Source organism: Macaca fascicularis, chromosome 3 (assembly GCF_037993035.2).
Source record: "Macaca fascicularis isolate 582-1 chromosome 3, T2T-MFA8v1.1".
In the NCBI taxonomy this organism is placed as follows: domain Eukaryota; kingdom Metazoa; phylum Chordata; class Mammalia; order Primates; family Cercopithecidae; genus Macaca; species Macaca fascicularis.
This window is the reverse complement of record NC_088377.1, coordinates 162,664,599-162,679,934: the sequence shown is the minus strand read 5'-3', so window position 1 is coordinate 162,679,934 and position 15,336 is coordinate 162,664,599. Positions and strand designations below refer to the sequence as shown.

Below are 15,336 nucleotides of genomic sequence, written 5' to 3'. Positions count from 1 at the left end.
TGCACTAAGAATTGAGAAAAGGCTGTAAGTACAGTACACTTTCGATCTTAAGGTTGTCTCGATTTCTCAAATCCAAAAGTGAGAAATCTCAGGAACTAAATGTAGAAAAAGAAGGGCTTTCATAGAACGCTGAATTCTTCAATTCAGAATTTAACAAGGGCTGGAGGGAACAAACAGCACTGCAAAAGTGTAGAGAACCCATAAGAGACTAATAAAAAGGACTAATAAACACTTTGGTGTCCTTGTGAACTTTTACAATGTAGTGTTGTAATAGAGATGATTTTTTTGTTTTTTAAATTCAATAGTATCTTTCTAAATTAGTCTGTGAAAAGCTTCAAAAATCAATGAAATTGAGCCATTTTCCCTAAACAGGGCAAAATCACACAGTTGCTGGTGAATTAATAGAATCCTTAACAATATGATTCAGAAAGAGAATCAGCATTGGGTAAGTGGCATTAAAGGTTATGGACTGACTCAGATCCATTGCTAACCTTCTCTTAACCAACAAAGCACTTCAAAAAAATAGAGCCAAGCTAAGGGAAACAATTGTTCTATCCTTCTGCCTTCTCTTTTCCTATCCGCCACACAATGACTTCTCCCTGTGTTCCTTCCTCCAAAGCACATCTTTAGAATTGATAGTGTGGCTGATTACATAAACGTAGCGACATCTGACACCAGAAACATCACCTCTATTCTACTCTGGAACTGAGCACCAAACTAGCAGTTAAACTGAGTAAAATAACAGCACAAAGAAGTAAAAACATTCAAGGGTCATGTGTCATACAGTTGTGGTAACTCAACTATATTACACAGATGATAACTTTTTAATTGTTAAACCTAGTAATACTCTTCTATATCCTAGTGCTTTGTATTTTTACTTTTATATGTATCATAAAATGTATAAGATTTGCATCATTATTAAGTGGAACATCATCAAAGGAGTTTTAATTTGTATTAACTGACTTTTATATGATGAGCTTCTCCAGCCTAACATTGCAATTATTATTTTTTAATGGACTTTATTTCTTAGAGCTGTTTTGGGTTCACAGCAAAATTAAGCAGAAGACACAGAGATTTCCCATATACTCCCTGCCCCGCATGCACAGCCTCCTCCATTATTAACATCCCTCTTCAGAGTGGGCCGTGTGTTACACATGATGAACCTACACTGACACATCATTATCATCTGAATTATCATTTTTAATATACACAGATCTTGTATTAGGTTTGAATGCCTTATATACGATATGCATCTATGTGTATGTGTGTATATTTATAAACGGACTTATTTTTCTTTATTTAGCACAAATCCTTTCATATCTTTAAAAGAATTACAATGCACAGATGAAATGATAATATTTAAACCCTAGGATATTTCTATGAGATCAAGTTTTGAAAAAGGGAATATGCATTATAAAAGATTTGTATCCCAACATACCTTTCACAGTCCTAATCTGTGATAATATGCATCTAAATTGTTTCTATTACATATTGTCGAAGCAAAAGTAAAAAATTCTTTTGAGACAGTCTATTAATAAGAGCAAAAATATATTAATTATAACAATTTATGGAGTGCTTATAAATTAAAAAACAAAAACTACAATAATATTATTAATTTATTAGGGACAGTGGGCACCTGAATTTGAACTAGTTATAAAATGTAAGAAAACACTGGAGGGGGAAAGAATTGACTCTTTTATTGTTCCTGAACATTAAGAGTGACACACACATCATGTTGCATTTTAGAGAAATGCTCTTTTTCCTCGTATCTGTAGAAATGTTCATGCCTTTACTTGAAAAGAAATTAGAACTTCTCCCAAAGCTGTTCATTATCATCCACAATGAAAAGAATTAATGACAAGAAATTAGGAGAACCAGCTAATCAAAGGAAAAATGTGTTTTCTTCCCATGTCTCAAGTGCAATTATCATTTCATCAAATTCACCTGAAAATTCCCTGGGCTGCTTTAAAATAAGAGCCATTTGGTAGTTCTCAGTACTCCAAGTACTAAGAACAGCATCCTAGCTTTAGGGACTGCTAATCCTACAACAATTTAGAGCTAGAAATCAATCTCTCTGCTTTTGAAACACTAGCACCTGTCTACTTGAGGTGAGATACAGCCCCAGTTACTAAACTTAGTGTTACCCCAAATAATGGACCTCACTTCACTTTTATCATCATACAGACTAATAGTTTTAAATTCATGTTACTATTCTGCTGACTGGGGAGACTCCTGGCAGTTTATTTTCAATAACAGATCTTATGACCATTTTCATTAAGCTCTAAAATTACAAAGCTCTAATGTGATTAGTAATCTTAATTTGAGCCAGTGTCCTCTGTTTGTTCATTATAAGGTTATCGACAATTCTACAACATCTCCAACAAATATGAACCAACTTCTGTTTTGAATATCTGTGTTGTTTACATAATAAAGTCATGGTTCATAAAGCTTCAAATTATTCCTGCTATAGAGTGACAGTTATCCGCATGTATCATTTAGAATTTGTGTTTCCTTAAGAATACTCATTAGGTTAGGCTCTAAGTGCTTTGCCTAAATATCTACATCAAAAGGTGCTATTGATATGATTAAGAAAACATAAAATTGAAATGAGACTGCCTGAGTTTGCATCTTGGTTGTTTTATTAGCTGGGAGGTCTTAGACAAGTTTTATAACCTCTCTGTGCCTCAGTATCCTTATTTGTAAAGAATGGACATAAATAAACATGTAAGCACTTAGGATGGTGCCTGGCAAATAGTAAGGAGATGTAAGTGTGAGCTATTATTATTTGTCCTTTATACCTTTAAAATGTCTTCAGGATCTAGCCACAGCTCACCACCCCATTGCTACTCTGCTAACCCACATCACTCTCGTCTCACACCTACATTATTACAATAATTAGTCTCCCTGTTTTGGTCTTTGCTTGCTGGATAGCTTATTTCAACAAAACAATCAAGGCAATCCTGTAAAAATGTCAATGGACTCATGTCATCTGTCATCTGCATGCTCAGAATCATCCAATTACTCTCCAATTACCAAGAGTAAAACCCCGCAGTCCTTACAACGGTTCCAGTGGCCCCATTGCTGAGCTTCCCCAGCTCCAGGTACCTCTCTGCCCTCACCTCCTACTACATTCACTCTAGTTCAGTCACTTGGAACTCCTTACATTCCTCAAACAGCCAAGACTTTCTCCCTTTACTGTAGGCCTATTGTTCCTCTCCTCTGAGTCTTGGTGGATTTACCCCAGATCCTGGCATGGGGAGCGCCCTGTCTTCCAGGCCTTACTCAAATGTCACTTTCATGGTGATCTTAAACTCAATCCCCCGATATTTTGTCTCCTTGCTTTATTTTTCTCCTTAGTGCTTTTTACCATCTATCATATTATTACTTAGCGATTATTTTCCCCGTCTATCCATAAATGTCTAAGCTTCCCAAGAATATATATTTTTGTCTGTATTGTTAATTGCTATCTTCCCAGCACCTAAAATAGAGCTAATAAATACGTTTAATAAATAATTGTAGAAACAGTGAAGGGATAGATGAATAAATGTATGAATAAATGAATGAATGAATGAGTCAATAAAACCAAGAGTAAACTTACTGAGACATTCTGCAAGTCAAGTTTCTCAGGCCTTTTGTGGCCTTCATCTTGATAAATGGTATTTGTCTAAATTTAGTGTAAAGCCATTATCCTAAGTGAATTAAGGCAGAAACAGAAAATCAAATACCACATGTTCTCACTTATAAGTAGGAGCTAAACACTGGGTACTCATGGACATAAAGATCACAGTGAGAGAAATTGGGGACTTGCAGAGGAGAAGTGGGGGGCAAGGGTTGAAAAGCTAATTATTGGGTACTATGCTCAGTACCTGGGTGACAGGATCAATCGTACCCCAAACCTCAGCATCACATCATATACCCATGTAACAAAACTACACATGTACTCCTGAATCTAAAATAAAAGTTGAAATTATTTTTAAAAATAGAGGCTGTCTGCGGTGGTTCACTCCTGTAATACCAGCACTTTGGGAGGCTGAGGTATGAGGATCACAAGGTCAGGAGTTCGAGAACAGCCTGACTAACATGGTGAACCCTCGTTTCTACTAAAAATACAAAAAAAAAAATAGCCAGGTGTGGTGGTGTGCACCTGTAATTCCAGCTTCTCAGGAGGCTGAGGCAGGAGAATTGCTTGAACCCCGGAAGTGGAGGTTGCAGTGAGCCGAGATTGCACCATTGCACTCCAGCCTAGGCGACAGAGCAAAACTCCATTGCAAAAACAAACAAACAAACAAACAAACAAAATGGAGAGCATGTGTTGTATATTTCAACTAGCAAGAAGAGAAACTTGAAATATTTTCATCACATAGAAATAATAAATACCCAAGGTTTTGAGTAGCCTGCATACGCTGACTTGATTATTGCACATATTATGCATGAAACAAAATATCACATGTACCTCATAAATATGTACAAATATGATGTATGAATTTTTTAAAAGTGAAGCTGGTATAAAGAAATTAGAGAGCAAATCAAGAGGTTTAACCCATGATGAATAGAAGTTCCAGAAAGTAAAAAGAGGAGAGGGAATGGATAAATGATTAAAGAAATAATGTAAGAACATATCCCAGAGGAGACTTGAAAACTTCTAATGGTAAATGTTACTGACACTTTCATTGTCACTATTTTAGCTAAAGTTTTATAAGAATTAGGAGAACACAGTAAAGAGTAAAAAGGGGATGTGGAGAGAGAATGGAAAAGATACTGAGTGTGGGATAAAGGTTTTAGGACTGTCTGCTAAAGCAGTGATTCACAACTTGCATACTTACATGAATAGAAAATAATGGTATTGCCTCATCCAACTGCCAGATCAATTCAACTATGAATGTTTGTTGTTTTTTCTTTTTTTATAAGAATTAGCAGGGTAAACTTATTTTAAGTAGGGGATTGCCCTTACTTAAAACAGTATTTTTCCTGATGGTAGAATTAACATATACATATGATAGAATATTTAGTTACATGTAAAGAGGAAAACAATAATCACTCACAATTTTTCCAACCAGAAAGAAATACCATTCCTAACATTTTAGTTACTCAGTATTTTTCTACATATATTTAGAAACACAACATTTTAGTTACTCAGTATTTTTCTACATATATTTAGAAACACAATTTGGATTTGGAACATATAAACTGTTTTCTGATTTGCTTATTTTACTCATATTAGGAGCATTTCCATTTGATTAATCACGTATCATGTGCATTTGATTAATCATGTTTCATGTGCATTTTTTTCGAAAATACTTACTTTGGTTCCAATTTTCTACTATAATAAGTAACACTATTAGCATAATCATTGTTCAATCCTCTGACCAGAAAGAATAATATGTAAATTCCGAGAAATAGAATTATTAGATAAAACACATTTAAAATTTTGATTTTTTTTGTTTCTATTTTTCGTTTCTTCTTTTTTGAAATATCCAGGAAACAATTGTACTTCTATTTATTTCTGAGAGAAATTGTATTTTCTAAAACAGTTTCCAAAACATCTCTATAAAACAATTGTCTTTAAATAAATGTGCTTTATAGGCTTTGCTGCTCAAGTCATTCATTAAAACAAAGTGTTGACTATGGACCTTGTGATCAACAAATAATAGAGTGAATTTTTACTAGTGACAACAGAAAAAACTGAACTATATGAATGTATAATTATATACATAATTATTTATTATATGTATATTTTACACATATAATTATATTTTATGTCACACCTGTAATTTGTGTTAGTGTTTGTGTAATATACCCACATTTAGTATAATTAACTATTGTGATAGCTATGTAAATATTGCTTCACAATCAGATAAAAGCATGAAATAAACGATATGCTTACAGAAAGATTAAAAAATTAATTTACTGTAAAGGTAACCCTGAAGGCAGGAAATTTTTCATGTGTGACTTTCTCTATTTTTTATTTATTTTTTTATTTTTTTAATTTTTTTTTTTATACTTAACAAGCTAGAATTTTTATTTTAGGCACTTTTTTTTTTTCCTAATACTTTAAGTTCTAGGGTACATGTGCATAACGTGCAGGTTTGTTACATATGTATACTTGTGCCATGTTGGTGTGCTGCTTTCAACCATTATGGAAAACAGTATGGCGATTCCTCAAGGATCTAGAACTAGATGTACCATTGTACTAGATGACCCAGCCATCCCATTACTGGGTATATACCCAAAGGATTATAAATCATGCTGCTATAAAGACACATGCACACGTATGTTTATTGCGGCACTATTCACAATAGCAAAGACTTGGAATCAACCCAAATGTCCATCAGTGACAGACTGGATTAAGAAAATGTGGCACATATACACCATGGAATACTATGCAGCCATCAAAAAGGATGAGTTTGTGTCCTTTGTAGGGACATGGATGCAGCTGGAAACCATCATTCTTAGCAAACTATCACAAGAACAGAAAACCAAACACCGCATGTTCTCACTCATAGGTGAGAACTGAACAATGAGATCACTTGGACTCGGGAAGGGGAGCATCACACACCGGGGCCTACCATGGGGAGGGGGGAGGGGGGAGGGATTGCATTGGGAGTTATACCTGATGTAAATGACGAGTTGATGGGTGCTGACGAGTTGACTTTCTCTATTTTTTAAATAAAAGGAACTGCAACTTGCCATATTTATAGAAACTTTGGGCAGCTTCTTAAAGTTAAAACATTTTTTAAATTTTTAAATTTAAAATTGTTTTTAAAGTTTCTTAAAGTTAAACATATATTTACCATATGAATCACCCTTAAGAGAGAAAAAGTTATATTCATACAGAAACCTGTATGCAAATGTTTATGGCAAGTGTTATTCATCATGGCCATAAACTGGAACAAATCCAGATGTCTTTTAACTTGTGAATGAATAAACAGACTGTGGTACGACCATAAAATGGAATCTTATTCAGCAATAAGAAGGAATAAACTAATTGACACAACAGGGATGAATCTGAAATGAGTTTGCTAAGGTGAAATAAGCCAGACCCCAAATGCTCCAAATTATATGACTCTACTCATATGACCTTCTATTTAAAACAAACAAACAAACCAAAAACAAACAAACAAACAAAAAATAGGGACAGAAAATAAGTTGGTGGTGACTGTTAAGGGTACGGATCACAGGAGGGGATGACTTCAAAGGTGCAGAACAAGTGAATTTTGGAGATAATGGGACCATTCTGCCATGACTGAGGGGTGAGGATGCATACATAACTATGCATTTGTCAAAACCCATGGAGCTATAAACCACAAATAATGAATTTTACTACATGTAAATTTAAAAAGAAAACTCAACCCTGATTTGCAGTGGGGGTGGAGGTTGGGGACTCGAATAATATATAAATTGCAGCAAATGACCCTAACTATATTACTGAGTGACATAGCCACAGCGAAGGGAGCAAGGAAAAAAGATATGCCCTACCTCCAGAAAATAATATTTTGACTGAATATTATTAGGCAAAAAGACCACACACAAAACATTCACTTTTATTAGTAAATTTGTTTCTCACAGGGGTATAGGTTAATAATTCTGAAACTAATGTATGTGTATGCTAGGGTTAAACAAATAGGGAAATATGATGTAAATGAGATCAAATTTTCTCACTATCTGAGAAAGAAGTTACAAATGAGGACAGCATAAAGCTATAATAAACCTTGTGGTGTTGGATAGCAAACAGGGGTATGGTAAGAATCAGCTTTTTAATATGTACATATAGAGACAGACACAGAAATAAATACAAGTGTATGTTTGCATGGATTAATATACATACAGACATGTCCAAGCTCTCTCTGCTGAGAGAGCCCAAACTCAATGACACCCCAGTAGCAATGGGCACACCTAGTACCCAGATCTTTGTTTTTAAATATCATTCTGCAATAACAGGAATGGGGTTTCTGGATAAATGGTTAATTCCAGCCTGGCACAGGAAAAATGCAAGATGAATTTGGAGTGTCTCAAGGTGCTAAACAATAAGGAAGTGTCCAAGAAAAGAACACGTGACATGTCAAAAGAGCCAGGAGCCAACATGAATAAGCTCTCAATGACCAAAGCTGGAACAATTTGAGCAACAACAAAAAATTAATAACAATAGTACTGATTTGTAACCCATAGAATACAACAAATATCCATTAGTCCATACTGACATAAACAAATTATTGAATAAATAAATGCAGGAGAAAGACTAGCTCTTCCTTACAGAGGAATTTCAATGAATAATTATGAAAGTAATAAGAGAAATCGAAAATCGCCATTAGAACACCAGAATAAAAATTGTTGTGAGCAAGATCCACCTCTGGATCCTAAAATTCGTAGGCAAAATTTAAGGAAAAGCAGGATCTTTGTACAGTCTCAAAATATTATCTCCCAAGATGTTTATTAATTATATAGGGAAAAAGTCCAACAAACACCACCTTAGCCAAGTGATCAAGGTGAACATCACCAGTAACAAGAGACAAGGACATCATATGCCCCTTGATATTTTACACTGAGAAGGGTAGACTGCTTCCATGAAATTCTTGCTAATGATTCATAACCTTATGAAGAAATCATCAGACCAATCCAAATTGAGGATCATTCTACAGAATACCTGACCAGTACTCTTCAAATATGTCAAGGTCATGAAAGAAAAAAACATTGCATCAGATTGAAGGAGAGTAAGGAGATATGAAAACTCAATGCAATGAGGGGTACTAGATAGGTTCTTGGAGCAGAAAAGGGGCAAACTTTTTTTTTTTTAAAGATGCAATCTGAATAACATTTATGATTGAGTTAACAGTTTGTATCCATATTAATTTCTTAGTTTTGATGAAAGTATCATGTGTATGTGAGATTTAACATTAAAGTACGCTCAGTGAAAGGTATTTGGAAAAATCTTTGTACTATCATTGCAATTTTTCTGTCAGTCTAAAATTATGTCAAAATTAAAAATTAAGGCCAGGCACAGTGGCTCATGTCTGTAATCCGAGCATTTTGGGAGGTCAAGGGGGCGGATCACTTGAGGCCAGGAGTTCAAGACCAGCCTGGCCAACATGGCAAAACTCAGTCTCTACTAAAAATAAAAAAAAAAATTAGGTGTGGCGGTGCATGCCTGTAATCCCAGCTACTTGGGAAGCTGAGCATGAGAATCACTTGAACCCAGGAGGCCGCAGTTGCAGTGAGCCAAGATTGCGCCACTGCACTCCAGCCTGAGAGACAGAGTGAGACTCTGTCTCCAAAAACAATAAAAAATTAAATTTAAAAGGAGAATCCCAGCACAACTGACATTATACTTTATAATTTCCTTCTCTACCTATTTCACCCATAACCCCCTTCTCGCCTTCTACATTGCCATCACTGGCTGATCCGTTCTGCTCTCTTCTCTTCACATATTCCACTCATCTCCAGTGACTCATGCAAACCTAAAACCAGCAAGTGTCTTGGAGACTGTCCAGTGTCTAATGCCTTCTTATTGCAGGAAAAGACGCTGAAGGCTACAGAGATTAAATAATGTGACCAAAATCCTTTAGCTAGTGAGTGATGGTGCAAGAGTTGACCACAAAAGCCCGAGGAGAAGGGACAGAAGAGTCACGGGAAGAGTTTTTATGTGTGACTTTGTGTTGTCCAGGTACCAACCATACGTTTTGGGGCTCAGGAAACAAAGTGAAGAACTGAGTTAAATAGAATAATGTTCTCTTTAATGTATACTGAACAAAGTCTAGTTTCAATTCATATAGGACTGATGAATGCACGGACTTTGGGTGTCTCAAAATTTTACAGCTGTGGGGAGAGATTTTGCACCCCAGGCTGGGAACATAACTGTCACAGGAGCCATGATTGACAGCGAAAGTAGCATGGAGTGTTCTTCAATATATTTGGTGTAATGGTCTGAAACAGCATACCAAAAACACTGTTTCTAAGTACATGGAAGACACCTGCGAGGGAAATAGATGGGAAAGCTTTTTTTTTTTTTTCTTTCATAACTGAGATTTTACTGGTTGAGGATCAGTACAGACATTTAAATTTGTACACAATTCTTAACACACATACCAAAAATCTAAAAAGCCATGTATTGTAATTCTTTTTTAAAGTTATTCCAGCGACTTTCCCCCTTAAAATTTGGAAGCAAATTTTCCTTAAGAGGCTATCGGTATCTTCACATGCTAATAAGCTGTTATATACGTCTCACCAATTCACAACTGAATAGCATGTACGCTACATATTCAAATTTGTAATCTTTCACAGCACAGTAACAAAGTTATTAGGAAAACAGGACTGCCACAATCAAAGATCTTACAGCGTGCACACAATTCCGACAGGGAGAGCCGTGATCAAGGAGCGATTTTCTTTAGGAAACAATTCTACTAAAAAACAACAAGGAAATAGAAGTAATTAAAAATGTTCAAGACATTAAATGCAGGACTGACTCCAGATTGCCATTTAATATGCTTTGTATTATAGGATATAAAATCTAACCCCCCATCTATGGAATGTTAAGCTGACACCTGAGACAGTCAAAGTCTCCCATAATTCAATGTCCCACACTATTTTCTGGTTGTACCAAAATAATAATAATAATAAACAACCAGCGAATGATTTCACCTCTAAAAAAAAGCATTTACACTTAAAAAATGGGATGAGGTGGGATTCCCGCCTTCTTAAAAATGTTTCTAGAGCTACTAAAACACTTGCATTTACAAAATAATTGATAAGAAATAGTCCTCTGGATTGCACAAGAAGAGAGAAAGGGACCGCTGATAAGACATGGTATACGGTATTAATCAGACTTGGTTTCTTTCTCTCCTGCTTCATCAGAGGCTGGACTCTCCTCAGTTTTCATTTCCCTGTTTTCTGCAGGTAAATCTTCTTGAGTTTCTTAGTTTGCCACTTTGGCCTGTTTTCCCTTTGCTCCCCTTTTCCCTTTTGTTTGCACTTTTTTGTCTGAAGATGTATCCTTCGCTGCTGCATTTTTCAGCTTCGCTTCCCCTTTTGCGAGAGCAGGTTTAGCTGGCAACTGCGCCAATCTCCTCTTGGGCTCTTTCTTGGTGGTCCCTTCATGTCCTTCCTCTTGGGCATCCTGGTGACGAGGAGGGCGCATGCCAGGTGCCTGCAGGCCTCATCGCACTGAGAGCCTTTGCGAAGCGGGGCTGCCTGGCCGCTGCCGCTCCTCTCGCCGCCCAAGCTGCTGAGACCCACCAGAAAGCTTCTTAAGAAAACCTGTGACCAGGCATGGTGGTTCATGCCCGTAATCCCAGCACTTTGGGAGGCAGAGGCGGATGGATCACAAGGTCAGGAGTTTGAGACCAGCCTGGCCAAGATGGTGAAACCTCATCTCTACTAAAAATACAAAAATTAGCTGGCTGTGGTGGCATGTGCCTGTAATCCCAGCTACCGGGGAGGCCAAGGCAGGAGAATCGCTTGAACCCGGAGCTGGAGGTTGCAGTGAGTGGAGATCGGCCACTGCACTCTAGCCTGTGTGACAGAGCAAGACTCTAATCTCAAACAAACAAACAAAACCTGTATTGCAGGCGAGCCAGGCATGGTGGCTCATGCCTGTAATCATAGCACTTTGGGAGGCCAAGGCGGGTGGATCACCTGAGGTCAGGAGTTCAAGACCAACCTGGCCAACATGATGAAACCCCGTCTTTACTAAAAATACAAAAAATTAGCTGGGCGTGGTGGCAGACGCCTGTAATCCAACTGCTCCAGAGGCTGAGGCAGGAGAATCACTTGAACCTGGGAGGCGGAGGTTGCAGTGAGCCAAGATCGTGCCATTGCACTCCAGCCTGGGCAACAAGAGTGAAACTCTGTCTCAAAAAAAAACAAAAAAAAAAAAACAAAAAAAAACCTGTATTGCCCCCAAAATATCAATACTAATGCCAATGTGACCTCATTTGTCCTCATTAGCTGGTGGAGCCTGACGTGTATTTGCGGATGACAAAAAAAAAAAAAAAATGAACCATGTGATAAGTATAGAATTCGAGATATGCTTGAGGATTTGTATGAATATCTAGGAAGAGAAAGGCCAGGAAGCCCTGCCTGCAATCCAGGTAAGCAGAATAAAGGTTGTAAGTACAGAGAATAGATAACAGATCTGAGAAATATTTACAGGTTAAATTCCATAGTATTGGCAATTGTAGATGACAAGGAAGAGGAAGGGCTCGAGGGTGAAGACCAGATTTCTATCTTAGGAGATGACAAAGTGGGTGATTCCACTTATAACCAACAAAACAAAAGCTTTGGAGCTTCTGGGGTGATAGTGGTGCTGAGTGTAACAGACTTAAGCGCTGACTTTAAGGCAAGGGACCACATCAAGGTTTCTCAACCTTGCCACTATGAACATATTTGACCACACAATTATTTGTTGTGGGCATTATACAATATTTAGCAGCATCCTTGACTTTAACCTACAATGCCAGTACCAACCATCCCCCCTACATGTGACAAAACCAAAAATATCTCTAGACATCGCCAAATATTACTAGAGGAGACAGAATCTCTCCCTGGTTGAAAATCACTGAGGTAAAGAGGACTGAGAAAGAGCCTTTCAGGCAGAGAAAACACTAAGAATAAAGGTATGTGACAGAAAACAGCACCAGGGTTTAGAGAATAATAAGCAGTTTCATATCATTTGCAGCATGACACCCAGTTAGAAAGATATAAGAGAAGGGTACTGTTAGGCAAAAGCCATTCGCAAAAAACCTTGACTAGCTTATTGTGCTAAATAGTCACCACTTGGTCCTCCAGGACTGGGCCGCCTGCTCTGTTCCCCAAGAGGCTGACTTTTGTGGGTGGCATCACAGAGAATCTCTTGCCCTTTGACTAGCAGTTAGGTTGGACCAATGGGAGGCATTGGCAAGAGATTGGAGGGTGGGAGTAGAGAGAGGTGGGGTGTTTATCCGCAAGGCTTCCTCTCTGCAGGTCTGTGATATGGCAAAGGCTACACTCCCCTAAGTTTACGGCACCTTTCCAAGGACACCTCCTTCTTGGTTCCAGCTCTTATGAGATTCTGGCTACACCATTCCTTTTACACATCCCTCCTACAACCCAGTGTGGTAAAACTTTTATAATGTTGCTGGTTCCTGAGCGCCTCACTAGGCCTTTTACTTTATTTTACCCTGCCAAAACTTCTGTAAATAGTTTCTTCATTAGTTTGTCTTCAGATACACCTTTATGAGTATGGCATTTAATTCTTCCCAGAAGCCTAATACAAAGCAAATACTAAGACTTTATTCTAGGATTGATGAGAAGCCATTCAAGATTTCAAGCATAGATGTAAAAAGGCAAGTTCACCATTTTATATTTTTCATCTCATAATTGTGAGTAGCATAGATTTCAGGGGTAAAATATTCGCTTCAGGAAAACCATTGAGGAAGATTTAGCAATAACCCAGGTAAGAGATGATGATTATCTGACCAGAATAAAGGTAGTAAGTACAGAGAATAGATGACAGATGTGAGAAATGTTTAGAGGTAGGCTTGGCATGGTGGCTCAGGCCTGTAATCCCAGGACTTTGGGAGGCCAAGGCGGGTAGATCACATGAGGCCAGTGTAATGTAATGGGGAGCCAAGCAAGAAGACATGAGGCAGATGAGAACAGAGGTAGCCTTTACTGGGCTTGTGGGCAAGGTTCACCAGTCTCCTAGGAGGAAGGCCGAGGAAGTCGCCCTCGGGGTGGGTATCGGGGGCCTTTTATAGGGCGAAGTAGGTGGGGTTTGTAGGTTTCGGTTTCTGAGGAATGACGTATCCAGGAGCTTGCACAGAGTGGGGGTTTTTTGGCGGAGGTGGACTTTTTTGGCACGCTGAAAGTCTTAGCAGGAAGTGAAGGGCGGGAAGTCCTAACAAAGGGCCTGCCATGCTGGGTGATACCACCATGTTGGGTCTAGATTCCTGCCTAACAGCCAGGAGTTCGAGACCAGCCTGGTCAACACAGCAAAACCCCATCTCTACTAAAAATACAAAAATTAGCCAGACATGGTGGTGCACATCTGTAATCCCAGCTACTTGGGTGGCTGAGGCCCAAGAATTGCTTGAACCTGGGAGGCGGAAGTTGCAGTGAGGTGAGATCATGCCATTGCACTCCAGCCTGGGTGACAGAGGGAGACTTTGTCTCAAAAAACAAAACAAAAACAGAAGACAAAAAACATGTTAAGGGGTTAAATTCAGCAGTATTGGCAATCGATAGAAGGTCAATGCCAAGAAAGAAGAAGGAAGGGCTCGACAGTGGTGGCCCTTCTATCTTAGCAGACGACAAAGTGGGTAATTTCTATCTTGGGAGATGATAGACTGGGTGATTCTGCTTATAACAAACAAAACAGAAGCTCTGAAGCTTCTGAACACAAGAGCAGAAGAGAATTTACTGAGGAAAGGAATGAGTCAGTTTTCGCCAGGTTGAGTTTGATATGTCTGTGGGACATCCAAATGCGGATGTTCAGCAGCCTGTTGCATATTCAAGCCCGAAGCCTGGGAAAGTGCTCTGTACCTTAGGTAGATTTTGGAATCTCAACTACAAATGGTTGTTGAAATTTCAGGATTGGTGTTAGGCAACACAGGCATTCCAAGAATGGGCAGAGAAAAGTTGATTATAAGGACAACAGAGGAGGAATGGCCAGAGATGTACATAGAGTCACAAAAGCGTGTGCTCAGCCCAAATGCCAAAAAAGTGAAGAGTTAGAAAAAAGGAGTTATCTAGATGGTGAATTGTAGGAATATCAAGTGATCTGGGTACAATACTCCATCTCCAGTTAGGGGCAGTATAGGAGCTATTGGATTTGGCACTTTTCTTACAGATTTGTTGCAGGTATCAACAATATGTAAATTTTCCAGCACAGTGACTAGCACATGGTAAACATTGGATAATTTTTAGTTAAGTTTTCTAAAACCATTTATAAAAGTTCACACAATATAAACAGTAAGTACTAAATGTCAATTTTAAAAGGTAATTAGAAATTTTTTTAATTTTATTGTAACTTAAGATACCAACTTAAGTTAGAAAAAATTAGAACAGGCATCTAAAAAATAAAGACTTTACCACTTCGGTGAACAAGTGGTCAGATTAAGCAACACTTCATAGGCTACAGACTTCTAGTTAAAGTTGGGTCTTGCTGAGTAAAACAACAGTATCTGCAGCAGCCGAAGCTGAGGGAGATCTTATCAAACAGAAAGTGGTGACTATTTTATGGTAAGGTATATAAGGCATGGCCAGTTGGCAGATTCTCCATAGATATAATAATGCTAATTCTGTAAGACTCTTAAACATTATAGACCAGGAAATACCAGTGTTAATATCTGTAGGCTTGATAAAATC

At 37.9% G+C, this 15,336-nt stretch overlaps 1 protein-coding gene across 18 annotated transcripts in view; it reads right to left on the bottom strand.

Moving 5' to 3' along the window:
• CPED1 (cadherin like and PC-esterase domain containing 1) overlaps positions 1 to 15,336 on the bottom strand; it is a 310,448-nt gene that overhangs the window by 236,555 nt on the left and 58,557 nt on the right. The window lies entirely within an intron of this gene.